The sequence below is a fragment of the Pholis gunnellus genome, assembly GCF_910591455.1.
Source record: "Pholis gunnellus genome assembly, chromosome: 20".
In the NCBI taxonomy this organism is placed as follows: Eukaryota; Metazoa; Chordata; class Actinopteri; order Perciformes; family Pholidae; genus Pholis; species Pholis gunnellus.
Window position 1 is genome coordinate 17,052,517 of NC_136547.1, and position 20,202 is coordinate 17,072,718.

The 20,202-nt window shown below is 47.7% G+C and overlaps 1 protein-coding gene across 3 annotated transcripts in view; it reads left to right on the plus strand.

Annotated features, from left to right (window-relative positions):
• The window catches only part of mpp7a (MAGUK p55 scaffold protein 7a), a 109,664-nt gene that overhangs the window by 1,898 nt on the left and 87,564 nt on the right, over positions 1 to 20,202 (plus strand). The window contains exon 1 of one of the 3 annotated variants that reach the window (XM_079181649.1): positions 2,334 to 2,351. The exons of the other annotated variants lie outside the window; for them this stretch is intronic. The gene's annotated coding sequence lies outside the window, so the exon portion shown is untranslated. Of the gene's footprint in view, positions 1 to 2,333; positions 2,352 to 20,202 lie in introns of those variants that run through there. 3 annotated transcript variants of the gene reach the window in all.

Genomic DNA, 20,202 nt, shown 5'->3' on the forward strand with positions numbered 1-20,202 from the left:
AGCATCTGGACAGCGTCATTATGCCCCTCGCTTCACATGGTAAATGGACTCTTTAATAAAGAGCCATTGAAGGCATCACACAAGGGCAAAGTGTTCAAAAGAGCTGCAAAGGTGAGCTACCTAGTTGTCTTTGCTTGCTTGACCTGTGTGAGTGCATTGCGACATGAAAACAGATCCTTGTCCCACACTGCTGGAGTGTGCGTATGTGTCGAGTGTACCGTAGGCGAGCCGAGGTCAGGGCGGCCACAGACGAGGCCCGGCGTAGGAGTCTTTGCCCCGCTCTGTTTGTCTGGACAGGTGTCTCCAAGCTGGAGCTCCCCGCATAGCTCACATTCCCGGGGTTTTGTTCCCGGTGTGGAGGGGTCACCGAGTAGCGGGGCGGGCGGGAGGGAGGGAGGTGTGGGAACTAAAGAATGCTATTATGCTCAACTCCCAGAATTCCTCCCAGCGACCTGCTGATTGAGACAAACGCTTCCTGTCATCGCGGCGGCGCAGCTTGTGTTGATGAGAAAGCTGTCAGCAGCCCAATTGCGGCGTTCGCGGCCAAGCGACAAAGCAAAAGAGTTGGCCTCCACGACTGCTTGTCAGCAGCAAGGCTATTTTCTTGGGGCTTAAGGGCGGGTAGGATATAGTGGTTTAAGACTCTTAATCCGAGCTTTACTTTGGATCCCTATCGGCTCACTGAGAATCACAGGAAATTGCCTTGTCTGAAGAGAACTGTCATTTTAAACCTCCATTGTTTCTTTCCCTCTACTTTCCCTTTTCATCTTAGATGTCAACCAGGGACTAAATAGATTGAATTGGGGTCTTAAGGACAAGTGGTAAGCAGTGGCTCCTCTCATTGTGACAGCCTGGCATACAACAAGGTCTGTTCTGGTACCGTAGTAAAGCAAAAAGACCAGCGCAGCCAGAGAGTTTGAATTGGAGTTTGTCAGATGATTTGGGCCTCTTCATCAAGCGTTGAGTGGTTTCCTGACACATTGAGGTGATCCAGCCATTGCTAAACTTGGCATCGTATGAAATATGTATAAGAGTACGCTGTTGCAGTAGCTTAATCTAGTTTAAACATTTTTTTTTATACTGCATATTTGTCTGAGAATCTTACTCATTATACGCTTGTGCAGAGCGTCGCAGTCCCATTTTGTAAAATTGATCTTTTGAGGTTTTGGTTAACCGTCGACTGACATCGTTATGGCTTCTGTTGAACTGAGCAGTGTACAGAGGACCGCACATCTGTCTTTTCCACCCGTTCTTCAATTCATTCAGCTGTCTGTTTATCCACCCGTCCCGCTATCCATTGCATAATCGTCCGTCTCACTCGACGGCGCATCGCTAATCTCGGGTTGCGAGTCGTTCCGCGATGGACTTGTGAGCCTCCTGCTGATCCCGGACAGAGCGATTTAAAGTGATGCACTTGGCAGGGGTCACGGATGATGAGCATCGGCGTTGGCGGTGACGCCGTTATTGTTTTGCAATTAGGGCTCCGAACCCTCGGGGAGAAGCCATAACGCGTTACTGTATATAGGTGTAGACACGAGTGATCGGAAAGTGCAGTGTTTTGTTACGGGACGCTGTGTCGGTCCCGTTTGAAAGCATCGACTATTAACAAGTGCAGAGTACAGTGGTCCTCTCATTCAGCCACATCTGTAGCCTCACTCCGTGGTTTGCATTTAAAGCTTCAGGCTCTATACGCTACTGCTGTGGGAACACTGTACCGACAAAAATGCCTCGATCACAATCTTGCAAATTTGAAATTTTCTAAATCTATTGTTTATAGTTACAACAAAAAGGAATTGTCGCGCGATGGAGTGGAGACATGCTTGAAGTCTGCGAGGGCATGTAACTAATTTGTCAGTAGTCAGTGAGGGGTGTTTCCTTACACGGCGAGGCAGTGGGTTCACTCCACTGACGTCAAGCTTATTTGTCAAATGTTCTTTTATTCATGAGGGGTTTCCATGCAGGGGCCCCCGCCGACCATTACTACGCCCATTCCCCTTATGGCTGCCCCGTGAATAATTCAGCACACGGAGCGAACGCAAAAAACAAAAATAAGCCAAAGCGCACGCTTGTCTGAGGCTCTGCCCGGGTAAATCGCAGCAGAGGATTTGGAGGCAGTATATAGCACGGCTCCCGAGTTTGTCCCGTCGGGATCGATGTCGCCTGTCAGCGATGGCTATCCGGTGCTGTATTGATGGACCATGAGGCTGCAGTATTCATGTAGCTTGTGTTGGGATATTTAGAGCTTGGTTACCGTACGGTCCTGTGACCGATGTTCTCCTTCCTGCCTTGCTCTCTAAAGATGATTGTGACGGTAACCTGACCGTGCCGTACAAGCCGCTATTCGCTCGGAGGTAATTAAAACCCAGTGATGTTGTAAGCGTCTAATGGTCGCACGTTGGAGAGGTGTGAGGTCACATGAAATGTAACATTCAGAAGAGCTTAATCCTCGGAAGTCGTTTTGCGTGTTTGATCCATACGAGCAACCTAACCCTCCGGTAAAGGATCCTAGCCTTCACCGCATGACTCCTCTTGGCTTCCTGGCTTCATATTTTCCGTGTAAATCTAATGCCGAACCATTTGTCACTTCCTGGTGCCTCTCGAGGTATCGATTCCACCCTTGACCTTGCCGCAGTATAGGCATTGATTCGATGAGACGGTGGGTGGGGTGTTCTTCAGAATACTGCTGGTTAGCCCAAGAGGGTTTTTCTTTAGCTGCCTGTTTTGCTCTTAGTTGGCAGGGACTCCAGACGGCAACGCTGGGTTAAATCCCGTGTGTGTGTGTGTGTGTGTGTGTGTGTGTGTGTGTGTGTGTGTGTGTGTGTGTGTGTGTGTGTGTGTGTGTGTGTGTGTGTGTGTGTGTGTGTGTGTGTGTGTAGGGGGGGGGCGTCTCAAGTAGTGTCAGCTGTAGCTCTGCACACTTGTTGCTGTGTCTCCTGTCACCTCCTTCTGGCTACAGGCCCCGCAAGGCTGAATTTTCATTCGCCTGTTAACATCTCTGCCCACAACGCGTAAATGTTTGATCGGCAAAAGGAGGTCTGCTTATGTGTCTGTCTGTGTGTGTGTGTTTGTGAATGCGTGCTTTTGTCCCCCGAACTTGAAAGCATGTTGTCGAGCTCCCGTGTGCACGCATGTTTGTGTGTGCGCATGTGTCTGGACAGGCATTCATTCTTCTTCATTACACTTGGCCCACTCTCTGCCTATTCCCTCGTTGCCCATTGAGTGCAATTACAGCAATTTGACTGTGAATACCCCCTCACAAGAGCCCATTAGAACCGTTAACTATGCAATCTTCACTCTCTGATGGCTCGGCCCACGTGATTTAAAACTATTCAAATCTGCACGGCGGCACACAAAGGGATAGCATTGTGAGCCGTCTAAACCAATGGGACTCTGTGTGATGTAGTCGGGTCAAGTTATGTTCTTAAACATTGCACGTTATCCTCCCCTAGGTTAGGCATTACTTACACGTCTACTAACAGACGAGTTTAGTATCTTAAGTAATTCAGTGGTAACTCGAGGCCTATTAGTCACATTACAGGTGACGAGAGTAATCTGGTTTAGTCAGATGTGGTGGATTTTCACTAATTTACAATAACGACACTTATTTCAAATTTTAGAGAAATGACAAAAGACGCTGGAATAAAAGAAGCACAAGCTAATTAAGAAACACAGCCACCAAGTGAATGAGTATAATATTTAAACATATTTCAATCGAACAAAATACTCTGCTTCAATCCATATTTGTTGGCGTTTAGCCTTTCAGAAACCACATTTTCACTGCTGTCAAAAATCTGTTTGCTCGCCCGGGTCAAAGGACACACCTGTGTTAACAGGGCCGCCCCATAAATGAGCATTTATGTAACAATTACGAAAATTCCTTTTTATGGTGACGACGACATATAATAGGACAACTAAACTAAAGCTTTATTCGAAAAGCTCAATACATGCCTCGGACGTAAACAAATGCCATTCGGTACGTCCCTAAAAGTTACGTGGGCGGAGCTAGTCAGTTTTTAAGGACTACTACAAGGTCTACACTAGACAATAAAGAACCCTTCAGCTAATGTCTTTCAGGATATCGTTTTTTAAGGAAATTTTCTGTGTTGTTGTGTCATTTCTCTTGTTTTATTTATTTTGCAGTGTTCAAATGACACCTTTGTGTTTTTTTCTCATCCGTTTGATTTTTATATATTTATCTCACGCTGTGGTGTGATAGGCTGTCAGCCCCCGTACCTGAACTGCTACTGTTTTTGTTTTTTTTGCCACACCACCATATAATTTGCCCTTTTTGCCAGTTTAATCAGTTTTGCCACACTGGGCGTCCAAAAGCTGCCCTCAGATGGCATAGGCCTGGATAACCCAGTAGTAGCTGTGATAATTTGAGCCTAACGTTGTCACAGATGTAATTTGGGATTTGCCCTTTTATTTAAGAGGCGTGTCATTCTCTGCTGCCGATCATATGGTGCCCTTATATCAGAGGACGGGCCTCTCGGCGAACTCATCCCTCAGCTCACCACTAATTGCTAAGTAGCCTTATGAAAACGCCGTTGAGCTGAGTTTTTTTTTGGCTCTAGTGAAATAAAAGTGTGATATTTATAGTTTGTTTGGATGGTGGGGCCTTGATAACAGAGTGTGTGTGTGTGTGTGTGTGTGTGTGTGTGTGTGTGTGTATGTGTAGGAGTAGCTTAGTCTACGCGCGGTGATGGTGACCGCGTCATCGTGCAGTCTGTCGAGTCAGTTTAGATTTGAATGGAGTTTGAATATATGGGCGCAGGGTGGAGTTGAGGTTTGTAGGATCTCTGGGTCAGAGTTTGTTTATGGTGCCGAGTGCAAAATGTTAAAAGGAATGTGTCTCGCATGTTACTAAATAACTGAAAACCTGCAGCACATGTGACGCAATGGCTCGTCTTGATTTCTAAAGTGTTTCTAGAGCGAGTGCAGTTGAGTAGTGGACGGTAACGACAGAAGGCTCATTATTACGGCCCTAGTAGTGCTTTTTTTCCCGTCCACACAGTTTCCTCCTTTAACTTCCGGGGTCGTCGAGACAAAGCGGCTCTTTCTCCGTCCCGTTTTTGAAGTCGTCCCTTCAGCAGACTGGATGCTAATCTGATCGACCATCAGCAGCTTCTGTCATGGTCGGGGAAGGACAGAAACGGAGAGAAAAGACGTAGGTGGGGGGGTTGGTGGCATGGAGGGTGATGACTGGACCATTTTGCATCTGGTGAACAGAGGGGTATTGTGTGCCAGTGGGCCACTGTGGAACGGACCGCTTCTTTACAGGGTGGAACTGGTGTTAAAGATCCAAAATCTCACCAACCATCCACCTGAGGAAGGACTAGAGTTGTCCTGAAACCAGTATCGTAAATGCCTTTGATACAGCTCACGCTACACAGGAACAACAACAACAACACGTGTCACTTGCTACCTGATCTGTACATCCTGCCCGATCAGTACAACATGGCAAGTCACGAGGGTTACACACTCAAAGACGGGATTCTTAACAACGTTTAGCCGACACAGTGTCTTCCTGTCCTGCATTCTTTTAGGCCTCGGCCAGCAAATGTCAAGTTCTAATTTCATTTTGGAGATAATAACCTCTGAATGTGTATTCGTCCACTGTTCACCACAACGTGTGCACGTTGAGCATTAAACATGCGCTTCGAATTACCTGGACTTTTCCTGGACTGTAGGGCCGTCTTTCAATCAGGTCGGTGGTTCAAACCCTGGCTCCGGCACCACTGGTTGCATGTCGATGTGTCCTTGAGCAAGACACGTAACCCCAAAATTGCTCCCGTAGCTGTGCCTACTGTATGATAGCATCTGAATTGTAAGTCGCTTTGGATAAAAGTGTCAGCTAAATGACTGTAATGTAATTTAAAATATACAGAGGCTTGGGCCACATGTTTGGGAACAACAAACGACTGTGTCTAAGCAACCGGGACAGAAATGCCAGCTTCTTCCTCTTCCTTGTGTGTGTTGTGTGTGTTGTGTGTGTGTATTGTGCACACCTGGGTGTATTTACACAGAGCGTGTGGTAAAGGTCAGTTTGCTCAGTGGCATCCTTTTATGCTCTGTGTTTATTGTAAGGCCTGTAACTGTAGGTTTGAGCGTTTTCCGCTCCATATTTACATCTTTTTTTGGGACGGGGAAGTTCGTTTCTCAGCACTGGCAGTATCTCATACTCGCTGAGGACAGCAGGTATTCCCCCACTGACTCACTGAGAGTTATTTGGACTCTCTCAGCCAAATGATGAGGCTATCCACAAGATATGTTCTCGAAAAAATTTAAAAAAAATGTGACAGTGTGTTACAGAGATGGCTACTCCCTTTTGCACTTGGGAGATCTGGGGAATAAGTTTGTGTGAAGTGGCTTGGATGTATATTTTGTTTGGTCTCGATCGGCGTCTTCTCTTCTCTCAGAAAGAGTTGTTTACTTGGCGTCCCGCAAAGTTCACGAACCAGGCGGTTCCCTCTTGATTAGTGCCGAGTCACAAGATTTCCCAGTCGGGGCCCAAAAGTGGTTTCAGTAATACGAGGTTTCGGACGAGGATCAGAAAAAACAATGACACAGCAGCAAACGTCCCGCCGAGCTTCTCCTGCGTCGTTCACCTCCACAGAGCTTAACCTCCTAACCTTTTGCAACTTAACCTTCTGAAGCCTCTAAAGGGTGGAAACCGAAGATGATTTAACCCACAGTTGATTGGCTTCTATGTTAAAACCCACACTTGTTTTTAATTCTGCTGGGGAGTTTTATGTTTTATTCCAGGCTTAACAAACTGCCTCCCCGCGTCTCCGATTTCACTGACAGAGCAGCAGCGAGATAGAGACTGCGGGCCACGGCGGAAAGCGATACCTCTCTCTGCTCGAGTGGAGGAGGAGGAGGAGGAGGAGGAGGAGAAGGAGAAGGAAGCTCAAGCTCCCGGCTGCGCGTCACTGTGTGTGGAATGTGGAGTAGAGCGGAGATGGGGAGCGCTTCAGAGTGAGAGGGATGATGAAGAGGTGGTTTAACAGAGGTGTGTGTGTGTGTGTGTGTGTGTGTGTGTGTGTGTGTGTGTGTGTGTGTGTGTGTGTGTGTGTGTGTGTGTGTGTGTGTGTGTGTGTGTGTGTGTGTGTGTGTGTGTGTGTGTGTGTGTGTGTGTCGGAGTTATCTCCCTCTCCGTGTGCCTCTCAGAGAAGCTGTCGCAGACATTCGGGATCTTTATTGGCCGGACTAAATGTCCACCAGCTCAGCCATCTGATGGAAGGGACGAGGGAGGGAACTCAAAGCTATGGAAAGCCCCGAAACTGTCACCGATTCACGTTAGCGACACATTCGCCCCGCCATGTAAGCTCTCTCGACGGCCCCTTTTCAGTGCATTGTTAGATCGGTGATATTTAAATGAGGTGAGTCACATTTAGAGTTTGGGGGCGCCCGCCGAGACACTCAATCGAGGCATTGTTCTTTTAATGCCTCCTCCCTACTTCATGCCTACTGCGCTCTTCCTAGCAACCAGAGCCTGAGCGAAAATGATCGGGGGGGGGGGGGTTACACACACTCCCGTTTCCAGTTATCGGTCTTACGTGTCAGATTCCTGCGTAGCGGAGGGTGGAGGAATGTGTTAATTGGTGAAAGCTAACCCAGAGATAAAGGAGGAGGCCCTCTGATGCAATCATTCTAGAGAGAGATCTTTTCCATGCTGGATCATCCTCTTATCTTCTCTCCATTCCCTGCCTCAGGTGACATCAACACACTTTCCCAGCAGCGGAAAGCGGTTGAGCTGCTTTACCGTACGTCATCCTCAGCCGATCTGTGTGAAAACACCTCTCGTTGGTCTGTCTTCCCACTTTCTCACAGTCGCAACGGAGGATGGCGTGTAACAGCTCGCCCCGTCGTCGTTTTAGGGGGGTTTTTTTTGCTCTCGTTCTCAGGAGTGCACGATTACCAGCAGCGAGTGAAATCGGCGCGAAACACAAGGAAAGAGAGGCTCGTGAGGAAACACGCGAGCAATGTTTTCAGTGCGTCTGTGGGATTAAGAAGCTCTAGGTGGTCCAGAGTGGTAGTAACTACGAGTCAACAAACTCTCCTTCAAGAGCCCAGTTCTGTTAGTAGATTGACGACTGATCGTAGTAATTTAGGTTTTGTCTTGGCGGATTCAAGAATGAAATGCCGCTCACACTAAAGGCTGAGTCGCGCTCGAAATATAGTAGTCGGACTTGGTTTGAAGTGTCGTCTGTCTGAAGGAGAAGATGGCCACACTGACGTCGTAGAGAGGGGCAAGATGAGTTCACTCACGAGTGCTTTTTCACACCGAAATTATTCGTGGCCTCGTTTAAACACAAGAAGAAAGACCAAAAAAAAAGAGAGAGAGCTCAATGTGGAAGCTCAGACCTCGCGTACAGTTAGGTCTGTTTTTAAAGCACAGTAAACGAAATATCTTTTGGACAGACATTTGATGACATCATCTCGGACTCTGGGAAACTTTGCAACGGTTATTGACCAAAGGATTAGGAGGGAAAGTAATTATGTGCGGCCCTAATATAATAACACAGCACTAAGTGTATAACATTGAAAATGAAGTGTCTCGGCAGGTCCTGCAAATTGCAAGCTGAACATTTTTGTGGCTATTATAACCTGCTGCACACGGGCCTGTTTTTACACGCCGTGACCTGAGCTATGTGACTCCAAAAAAGATTAGGAATTGATTTTCATCGCAGCATTAACAGACGCCTCTTGCCCGATCTCGAAATCAAACGTGTCGTGGAAGCCAAATGAGATGTTCGGATCACGTTGTAGCCGCGTGTTCTTGCTCTGACAGGCTCAGGTCAAGCCCCACCCTAACCCTAACCCACTTATCTAATCTTAACCACACACACACCCATACAGACTGAAAGCACCGCCATCAAGCCCATCATCATCTTCATCTTCACCCGGCAACCCGACTCTAAAAACAGATTTACCCCCTAGCAGTCTCTTTTAATTGGAGGGAGATAACCTGGTTAATTGGAGGGAGATAACCTTCTTCGCACAGAGGTTAATGACTTTGTAGCGGCTGCTGTGAGGGTCTGAGCGATGTCAGAGTGAAGATGATTTGTTAAGACGGAAGGCTTGACACCCCCATGCACACACACACACACACACACACACACACACACACACACACACACACACACACACACACACACACACACACACACACACACACACACACGGTCGGTGGGGAGGCGCTGATCGCCCGACACTCTGCACGTTACGGCTGCTTTCGCTGTCCCAGGGGACGGCTACGGTGACCCTTCCATTCCTCGCTCTGCTGTGGAAAATGCTGTGTCGTGGACTTTTGCAATTTACAGTCCTCAAGGTCACGCTGTGTGTGTGTGTGTGTGTATATATATAAATAAAAGAAGAGTCGCATATATAGAAGAAGAGTCGCAAGTTTACATAAACAACACTGCATGTGATGCACAAAAATAAGGTTTTCCCATTAGATAGAGCACTGATTGCCTATGGCATTTTATGCCGCATGAATTAGCCTAGCGGCTAGCAGACCTCCTCACTCACAGCTCTTGTACTCTTACTTGCTTTAAGTCGCTGCATCTTCCCGACATGGTTAACAGCACCGTGTTGAATTTCAGCCTGCGTGCATGTTTTTTTTACGGCCCGACATCGTTGAACCAGAGCAGCCAGCGGACTGCTGAGCGCCGTCCCTCTGCTCCGCCCACACAGTGCGTAAGCTCCGCCTCCCAGCGCGACAGATGGTAAACGACAGCAAAACGCGGTAAAGTCTCACACCGAGCCGGAATGAAACCAAACTCCCGATTATGTTCTGTCACTGAGTTCGCTCGTGCACCTCCGAGATTCAAGATATTTCCACACCCTTACACAACGTGGGGCGTGCACATCCCCCCCCCCCCCCCCAATACTTGCAAAGTAAAAAATTCTTATTACCAATACAATACAAGTTGGATTTAGTGTGGTGACGGTGACGACACAGGTTGCCGATGTAGGTGTCATAAAGCCAAATGCAGGTGCAGCCGGTTTGCATCAAATCAAGCTCGTCCACACCGGCCCGGACCGGCAAAACCAGTAACCGCAACCCTTAAGAGTCTGAAAAGGCACCAGTAAGGGCAGCGGCTTCTCGTTGAGTGATGGAATGTGACGGGGGAGAATGGCAATCTTTGGCGGACCCTCTCGTGTGTCACTGCTGCGCCAGTGTGGGGTTTCATCCGGTGATGTAACGCCTCCGAGAACAACAGCAGCACGCAGCAGCGCTCCGCCTGCCGAGCTCGAGTGGTTATCGGCGCGCGCTGACGCCGACAGTCGTCCAATTAAAGCCCATGTAAACGTCTAAAAGGGTTTGCATGATCGTTTGCTTTACTTGGCTTGAGCTTCTCTGTGTCTCACAGGACTTTAAAGAACATGAAATGGGCGGACTCCGCCGTAGCGCGTGCTTGATGTTGACCGCTGCTAAACACGTCTGACGCATCCTAAAGTCGAGAATTCTGTTCACACACGGTAGAAACCTCGGCTTTCAAAAGTGAGTCCTCGTCTGATTCAGATATCCGCACATATCCGGACAGAGTATCTGCTCCTCTTTGTCCGTCCTAAGAAATGTTTCTCACCAAACGGTAGGAGTCCCTCAGAGGACACTGGGTCTTTTATTCTTTATTTTTTTGCACTTTGTGTAATCTCAACAAAAACATTCCCAACTACTCTCCTGATTCACAAGCACGGACATCATTTAAACCTGCCCCATTTTGTCCTAACCGCCCTTGTAAGAGGCCTCGTCTGTCTCTGGGCTCCGTGTGGGAGGGTGATTGAGGATGGTGGTGGTGGTGGGGTGGGGGGGCAGTATTGAGGATGCCCAGTGGTTTGGAATTCTTTTGCCGGAGTGAGTAATGGTGCGAATGGGAGAGCCCCCCCCCCCCTGATTTACACCTGTGTTTGCGTTTTGAGGGCAGGAGGTAGGAGGCAGGAGGTGTGTGTGTGTGTGTGTGCGTGCTTGCTTGCTTGTTTGTAGAGGCTCCAGTGGGTGGCATGGTGGCCCCTGAAGGGACATAAGTCAGGATTTCATTACTGGATGACTAATGTGGCTTCTGTTCTGTTTTTTTTCTTTTCTTGCTTTGTTTGTTTGTGTGTAAATCCACTTTCCACGGGAAAACCACAAATGTGGCTGCATGATTACATCCTTTCCTCTTTATTTTTCACAAATGTTTTTCTTCCAAAGCAAAGCAGTGACCTGACTGAGCTGCGTCTGAAATCCAGTTTCTCTACAGTTTTAGACACAATCTCGCTGCAGGGCGACTATTTATCGCTCTGGAATCTAGTCTCTGGTATAAAAAAAAAGGATGCTACACACACACACACACCACCAGCTGGGTGGCATCTATTAATTGTTTGATTTCTATCATATGCAGCTTAGTGTTGGGATTATCAGCCGCTACAATTGATGTTTCTGTGTCGCAGAGCTCCCGTCTTGTTTTTTTCCGAGAGCCAAAACAATGGACGGACGGGCCGTCGCTCCCTCTCGGTACCGGGTCTGGCTCTTCTCTCGGTACCGGGTTTGGCTCTTCTCTCGGTACCGGGTCTGGCTCTTCTCTAGCCGGCCGGAGCCCCTTGTGCTTGCTGTGAGCGCTGTGGCCGTGGCTCTTTTTCCGGCTTTATCGTCGTGGTTCAAAAGCAGTGAAAACTCAAAAGGACAAAAGAGGGCCATGTGAGCCACGAGACAGATGCAGACTGATGTGCAATCAGACAGAATATCGCAGATCACTGACATGACCCCTGATTAGATTCACTGAAGATATTGAAGCAGCCCAAAAATAATCCCGTTACGCCTGTTTTAGTAGTTTGGGATATCTCTTGCGTCGGGGCCTTCAAGTGAAAATGCAGCATTTCCAAAAAGCCACCAGTCCAGGGATTAACAAAATAAAAGCCCTATTTTTAGATCGCTCTTTCACAGATGGACGTAGTTTTGTAATCTGGTAGCTGACGCAGATGGGTATCTACCTGCTCGCTGGGCTGCCGATTGACTCCCTTTTAGCTTTTTGCTGGGATTTGACTCCGTCGCTGAATTATTTGAAGCCTCAGAATGAGTCGCAGAGTAGACGAGGGGCCGCGTTATTCGCTCATGTCTCAAGTTGTCTCCGGAGTGTTTATCTTTCCATCTCCTGGGCGCGATAGCGTGTTTATTTGGGTCTTCATTGGTGTAACCTAACCAGGCCCTCTTCACCTTTACTCTCTGGCTGTCCTGGGGTTCTAGCTCTGCCATCTGAGCCCCCATCAACTCTCCCCTTGTCCCTGTTTAGCCCAGCTGGCGACACAGGAGACCTCGGGGGAAGGGCTCTACATATATCTGTATCAAAAACTGTCAGAAAACACTGATATTTGACCTTTTTAATCTTGAGTCTTTTATTACTATATTTACTTTTGTCAAATCAGGCAAAGTTCTGTTTGGGTTCATACAGCATTTAACATTTGTTAAAGTTTTTATTTTGTGAAGTGACACACTTAAGTTTGTCATATCCTGTAAAGCCAGACCGATACTAGATTTTTAAATAACAGTATTATTTATAGTAATAGTATTTTTTTTTTGCCAGGCAAGATGCTTGGAGGCTAGACACTTTCATTCATTGTCCCCAGATGATTTCTTTTATTTTTTTTATTATTCTTTTGGGCGTTTCTGCTTTATTTTGATAGAGAAATATATAGAGAGAGAGAGCGAAACAGGAAGGCCAGTGGCAGACGTGCAGCAGGGACTCCGCCTTAAAGGTACACTCTCATCCCTGGAAATCTACAACATGAAGCTGTATCTGCCTCAAGCTAATATTAGCTGAAATGATCCTCTAACCTGCTGGCTCGGCCTCGGGTGTTGGCCTGACATGAGCGGATCCGTCCCTCGAGTCTACAATTTGAACACAAATGCTTGTTGATACTGTGAGTTATTTTTGTCCAGATGTGGGCCACGCAGCTTTAGTGTGGTTAGGTTGTGCAGCTTACAAATAGACTGATGGGACTAAGTGATTTCTCCACCGCTTTGTTTTTTTTTCTCTCTCTCTCTGTGTTTGTGTGTGTGTGTGTGTGTGTGTGTGTGTGTGTGTGTGTGTGTGTGTGTGTGTGTGTGTGTGTGTCTCTCTCTCTCTCTCTCTCTCGCTGTGTCTCTCTTTTATCTACTTTTCCCCACCTGAAATTCTCTTATCTCTCATCCTTTCTCCCCCCCCCCCCCCCCCCCCCCCTCCAATCCTTTTGACCGACTCCATCAATTATGCATCCGTTAATGGGGCTCACTTCCACTTTCCCGCTGCAGCCCTGTTAACGTGTCTAGTAAACACACACACAGAAGGCGTGCGTGTCGACACGTAGACCCGACTGCGTTCCGTTGGCCTCTGCGTCTGTTGCACCGCCGCTTCATATCTCATCTGTCCATCTGTCTGTCAAACCATCTGTCTGTCTGTCCGTCTGTTCCCTCGCAGCAATATCTGGTGAGGATGTAGGTAACCCAGCAACGCTGGCATTTGGAAGGCCTTCCAGATTAGCGAGGCTTACAGCTACCTGCTGCTCTCTCTCCGTGCCTCTCGTTGCAGGTGCATTGCTATTTGCAGCTCAAATCACTCATCTGAAAATCCGTCGTCATCTAATTAATGTCAGCGGAAGGTGGAGCACATATACTGCTTGTATAGAGGATTAACGCACCGGCCTCTCCCTCCCTATAAATAAATACAATTTCACTCCGGCACATTGGGTCCCGCGGGGCCTAAAGTAAAGCAGTGAACACTCACATCAATGATTTCTTTCTTTTTTTTTTATTAGGCAAAGTGTGTTTCGCCCCTCTGCTCCCCCGCCCCACCAAAAAGCCCCACTCCATCCGTCCTCTTGTCTTTCTGTCCGTCTGTCGCGGCACAATTAATTCTGCCATTTCATGTCTAGGATTAATTGAATTGGTTATTAACAAATTCTGCGGCGAGCCCTGCATGCTGTGATCTTGTGTGTGTGCGTGTGTGTGTGTGAGAGACAGAGACGGTGTGGAATGTGTGAGCGGCGACCGATGGCGACCGTGTTCTCTCTCCCCTCGCCGTTAATGGGTCAGGGAGAGACAAAGAGCTGCTGTGTGTGCATGGGAACCAGAGGGGCAGGGATGGGAGGGGGGGGGGGACAAAGAGGAGGAAGAGGTGTTAGGACGAGGAAGTGGTCGAGATTTTTATTTATGTTTTTTACATTATGCGTTCATTATTTTTACGAGTCATCGCTCTGGTTTTCAGAGCCCACGGTAACTCATTCAAATGACCGTGTTACTATGCAGACATGTAGTTTATTTAGTGTGTGTATAATCTGGGTGGTGGACATGTAATTTACAGTATTTATCAAACAGTTTTTTTTGTTTTTTTTAATCTAAATTGGGAGTTTACAATCTATTAGTACCATTAACTCCAGGTCCATTGGCCTTTTTTATTTTTTACAGCAGACGTTTGGCTTGTCATTGCAGGAGAAGCACAGGTGTTACTAATAACATTAACGACGGCTGTTTTAACCAAGCGTCCTGGTGAGGCAGCATGCACAACACGTATAGCAAGGGGCTGCAAAAATACTTTCACTCCTCTGACTGCATTGTGATATATTCTATATAAAACAGGGTTGTGTGTGTGTGTGTGTGTGTGTGTGTGTGTGCTCGTGCCTGTGCCTGTGGGGCCCCTCCTTTCTTTTAGTGATCAATGGGGCCCTGGCAGCCAGTGGGATGAGATTACTGGTGCCCGTCTTTACTGGCACCCTGAGACACATCGGAGGTCGTGGTGAGGACAGAGACCAACTCACAGTCAGGCACACAAACACACACACAAGAAAGCAAGCATGCACAATTACACACTCTGCAACTTTCCACAATAGTTTTTCCCCCCCCCCACAATGTGTGGTCTGGAGATGTTTAGTGAGCCGACTGCTCCCTCTAGTGGCCACCTGTTGTCGTTGCATGTTGAAAGGAGACTGCACTGTGCAGTGAGGAACACTGTAGGTGGTTTGAGTGTTATTCTGTACAACTAATAGGATGAGTAAAGATTTATAGATTGAATTCCTTTTAGTTCGGTCTAATTTGTGTTTAGCAGAGTTCCCACCATGTATGGACATTTCTGGAAGGACATTGTCATCAGTGAAGGTTCTGTGCAACACGTTTATTGTTGTACGGTATGATCAGAAATGTCTTCAAGAGCCAATGCATTGGAAATCATGTCTGGTCAAACAGACGCAACACTTCTGGAGCCTTTTAATACTCTTTGTTTATTTTATTTTAACTGGGAAGGACAAATACTCTTCGTCTTTCTTTCTGTTTACAATAGAGTTGTATTGTGAGGTCCAGACAAAAAAAAGGAAACAGAAGGAAGGGTGGAGCACCGTGAGCCCTCGGGCAGGAAAAGAAACTGGAGTTTCAGGTCTGTTCAGGTTGAGCCGAGACACCTGGTGGGCGGGTTTCATCCTGGATGGGAGGTTTTAGTGTGCGTTGCTCTGTGATAGTGTAGTGGCAGTGCCAGAAGCTGCTGTTTGTGTTGCAGGAAGAAAGTATCCCGGTAAGTCCCCCCCCCCCTTCCCCCCTGCACAGCTTTTGTTTCCATTTCTTTTTTGTCCTGGTTGTCGTCATGACCTGCGTTAGCGTAGCCTCGTCTTTGTTCGGTCGGATCAGATCTCTTAAATCTGTGGAACGTCTTTTATTATCTGGGAACAGGTGTCTCTGTGGTGACAGGAATACTGTAAGGACAAAGTGACTTTAAATTGTGGTGATTTTCTACATTCTTTTGGTTGCATGTATGGAACAGCACAGTTGTAAAGCCTTAAAGCCAGTTTGACACATCCGCCAGACATTCATCTAGCACACTAGAGACTTACAGTCTGTCACCTTGTGCCCTGACTCATATTCTTCCATATCAGTGAGCCCAGAGTTCCTGAAACATCGGTTCATTTCTCTTGTAAATTACACGGATCTCAATGAAATGTTCCAGCCAGTTGCGGCGTTGCGGGCGTCTGAAAGGAGCGAGAATGACTTCATGCGTCTGGAAAGACAGGTTGACCTGAACACAGATTTGACAGTCCGTGTGTGCTAACAACACACATGTACGTACACATGAGCGGCTGTGTTTTATGTGGAAACACTGGACCGCTTACGAGCAACACGTGGCAATAGTTCTGATCCTGAGCCGTCAATAAAAAAATCCTACCTGAGACCCAAGACGAGTGAGCCGACTATTCCCATTTCACTGTCAGCCTCCAACCGCATTTGCTCCCCTAATCTGTTTCCATATGCTTTTTTTTTTTAGTAGTTGTATGAATACACTACAGCTCATCCTTATTATCCCTCCTCCTCCTCCTCCTCCTCCTCCTCCTCCTCCGCCAGTCATTCCAGGAGCGTCGGCCGTGCCAGGTACCGCTGAGCCTTAATTTAAGCGGCCCCAATCCCTCGTAAAGCCAGCGGCTATTAACGAGAAGTCGCGTGGCACGCGCCTGGAAAACGCGGCCCTGTCCCACCGGCGTCACGTGCCTCACACTTAATAGGGATCGACGTGGTGACATCTTGGCAGCGCCACGCCGAGCCAGGAGAAAGACATTATTCGACGATGTGTTTTTCCACAGGAGAAACAGAAAAAGCTGGCATAAGGAGGACTTTCTTATGTCTTTCAGTTTCAAAATGTCATGCGGATGAACATTCCCCCTCCACCACGGTTTAATACACTGCAATTATGCACAGCCCATTGAAATGTAGTTCCACCGTGTGCCCGCGTGTAAATGAATGTTCGCCGCTACCACAGCTGGATACGCTGCAATTACACCCTTACGATTGTGTCATGTAGGGTTGTGTGCATGTGGCTGTAACTCTATCTACTTCTGTCTGTCTGACTTTGCACTTTGCGGTTCCTCAAAGCCAATACGATGTAGAGTAGCTGAAATACAAATTGATTTTACATCCAATCTGTCTTCACAGCTACCCCATACCAATACCCCAAGAGCCGAAGCTCCCCAACGGGGCCCGAAGTAGAAGAACAGAGTTTTTCCAGAAAAGAAAAACCACACGGTGGCACACCTCTCTTCGTCTGTCTCGCTCACGTCGAGCTCTTTCTAAACGGATGTTTAGGAGCCTGTTTTCGTGTACTGGGAGATTGTGTGCTTTGTGCCGCCTCTGTTGACCTTTTGTGTGAGCACGCAGGAACGTGCAAAAAGGCAAGATAGTGTACCCTTCAGCATGCAGCTGTTAAATACACGCCGTCTGTGGCCTCGGACGCTGCCGCGATGCAGGATTATGGGGTGGTAGGCAGTGAAATGAAAGGATGGTGATAGTATTTTGCAATGTTTTGGTTTTGACTCTGAACCTGTTTTTGGTCTGAGCCTATTTTTTTGGGCAGCAACCAAAATGTGTCCCTTTGCTTTGTAGGGCTGGACGATACGGCCCAAACTCTTCTGTCAGGATGTAGTTCATTTTGTATCTCGATAACGATATGCATCAGTTTCTGGTAATTAGTCTGTATGAAACGTGGTTTGGGATAGTCTTGTGTGACATGAATACTTGACAAATGAAAAGTGCTGAGTATTTTCTCACTTCATTAAGAACTTTAGTGGAAAATAATCAGATTTTCTGAAAGTTTTGATTTAGAATGCGCTCGCTTTTATCAATTTAGACGTCGTAATTGTGTTTCACAATCTCTCGATATATGATTTCATCCCGATACGATTCCAATGAAAGGAAATAAATAGTCATATTGAATTATTGCCCATCCCTAGTCCGTGGTTTATTCTATCAGTACCAGAATGAATGGAATACCTAGTCAGTTTTGACATTTTTCTTTGCTTATTCTTTAATCGGATAATCTCTCATTTATATCAAAATCTTGCTATATTGTTTCGGCAAAGTTCTTGTACGGCTGCTTACTTTGGCTTCATTTGGCTCCAAAAAAAAAAAAGATAGTTAGATATTGGAGAGATTCATGAAAACTAAAAAGCAACAGCACATCGGACAATAAAACCTGATCGCCTTCATTTTACGAAAGACTTAAGATAAGTGGAGAACCAAAGCCTCACAATGTTGCAACACACGGTACAGAATTGGTAACCTGAGCAGGTGTCACGCCGACTGCCAAATAGATCTTCTGTCGTCTCGGTGTGGATAAACTCGGCGGAGCGGATCAGCAGACGCTGTAAAGCCGGTGGGTCGCTCTGGAGCGAACCGGCCCTTCGAGCCGTAACCAGAGCGGGTGTGACAGGGGTGCCGTTGGATTGGCGTCTGTCATGTGCTGAAGAGGATCGGTGTCGTTCACGGTGGCCCAGTAAAAAACCCGGGCCGGTAGCTGGCCTTCCTGTCACTTGATTGCGGGACAATCCAGGACAGAAAAACCCAACACCCCGAGTAGCACCCCGGGGAGGTTTTCGGCGGTGCTGAATGGCAGCGTTGACCTCTGGCCGCGTCCTGTTGTAGCACTTCCTGCCCTCCCCTCGGGATCTTGTCGTCTTCTGGCAACGTGCTCTGAACGGTGATCCTTCCACGGTCCAGTCCGCCCTCGTGAGGAACGGAAGAATCAAAAGGCAGAACAGTAAAACTGATACAAAGTTCTCTACTCAAAGTTTCTACTTTCCAACTGTTAAAAGGCCCTTCACAAATGACAGTTCTTCAGTCATTTCACCTCCTGACTCTGTTATTCCCGTCACTAACTTCATCAACATCCAGCTGAGAGTCGGGCGGCTCCACCCCTCGACCTCCCAGCTGGACGGACAGGCTTGTTTTTGAACAGAGAGGAAGAATAACAGTCTTCCACACCTCCCTGTTTCCATCCTTCCACCCATCCATCCATCACCCCGGGCTATTTTCTCTGTAAACACTGATTCGACCTCTAGTTTCACACTCGGAACACGACTAAGCAGACACAGACGGCGTGTCCTGACATCCATACATGCAGGTCTTTTGTTGGGGGGGGGGGGGGGGGGGGGGGGGGGGAGAGGAGCTTCAGGTCCCGTCTCGGCTGGGTTTACTCCCTGCAGTAGTGAACGTTCCCACTAGATGGTGGCAGAACCATTTTGAAGATGTCATACTTCACAGCGCAAGAGGTTGCAATTAAGCGAGCCCCAGCTCTCATCCACATGGTGTCCCTTTTCTCCCCCCGTGACCATCTGATATTGTGTGATCTGAACAGACACGGTTAGAGCATTCTGACAGCGGGGAATGTTTCTTCAGGCCTGTCTTTTATGATCCTTTTGGGCCCTCTTAAAAAGTCCCAGGTGTTCCCGGCTCTGGGACATGCTTCCTGACCCTCTGAAAGCTCCCTCAAATGGAAAGATGGATCCCTTGTCAGATTGGGGAATATGTGGTCATTCCCCCTTTTTTTTTTTTTTGGGATGGAACCAAAGACCGAACGACTGATATTACAGCGCGGCATACCTAAAGAGAATTCATGTCCCTCGTCTTTTCCTCAAGTCTGTCATTCCAATCACAAAGCCTTATGACAAAACCGTGCTCTGTGAAACACTGAACTGATTTAGCATGGGGTCAGTTCTCTTGGCGCGAGCGCAGTGGCTGTTAGCTTCGGTTCCCCTGTTCAAACCGGCCTGCTGGAGAGATTTTGTGGTCACTGCTCGAGGCGCCGTTGCCCATCTCTGCTGGTCGCCTTAACCTCTTTTTTTATTGAAGTACACAAAGAGCCGAACAGAACCGAACTCCGATTTCGCCAGGTTTGTGCTCATGCAAACGACTGATGAATCTGGCCCGCAAATTGGCGACAGAGTAGCGAGGGTTCGAGAGTCCCAGATCTCCTCTCGGTGGAAAATCAATCCCCTCTTAAGTGCTGTTTGATGAATGCACCACATTTTGAAGTCTCAATCCAGACAAAAAAAAATACATTTTTCTGATGCGCTCTTGTTAATGGCTTGCTTACCTGCTCACTCAGGCATCTTCTGGACCGTGTTGTCGAGATGCTTTTTCCACAAGGCTCCACCCCGGGGGTCTGCCGGGCCCTGAGGTGAGTTCACATCGCATTATGTCAGACAGGCGTGGTAGCGCTTCGCTACGTGGGCTGCGGTCTTGGCACGTTTTTGGAGCCTCGACCTCTGCGTGTGTTTGTACAAAAAAGCCAGGAAGTAGTCAGTCCGGTGCATCCGTCACTGCGGGGGCCGACTGAGAAGATTCTTGACAGAAAACGCATTCGTTTTGAATTTCCGCTTGCACATTTCGGCCACGGCGAGTTGGGACGTGAAGTCACCGCAATTCAAACT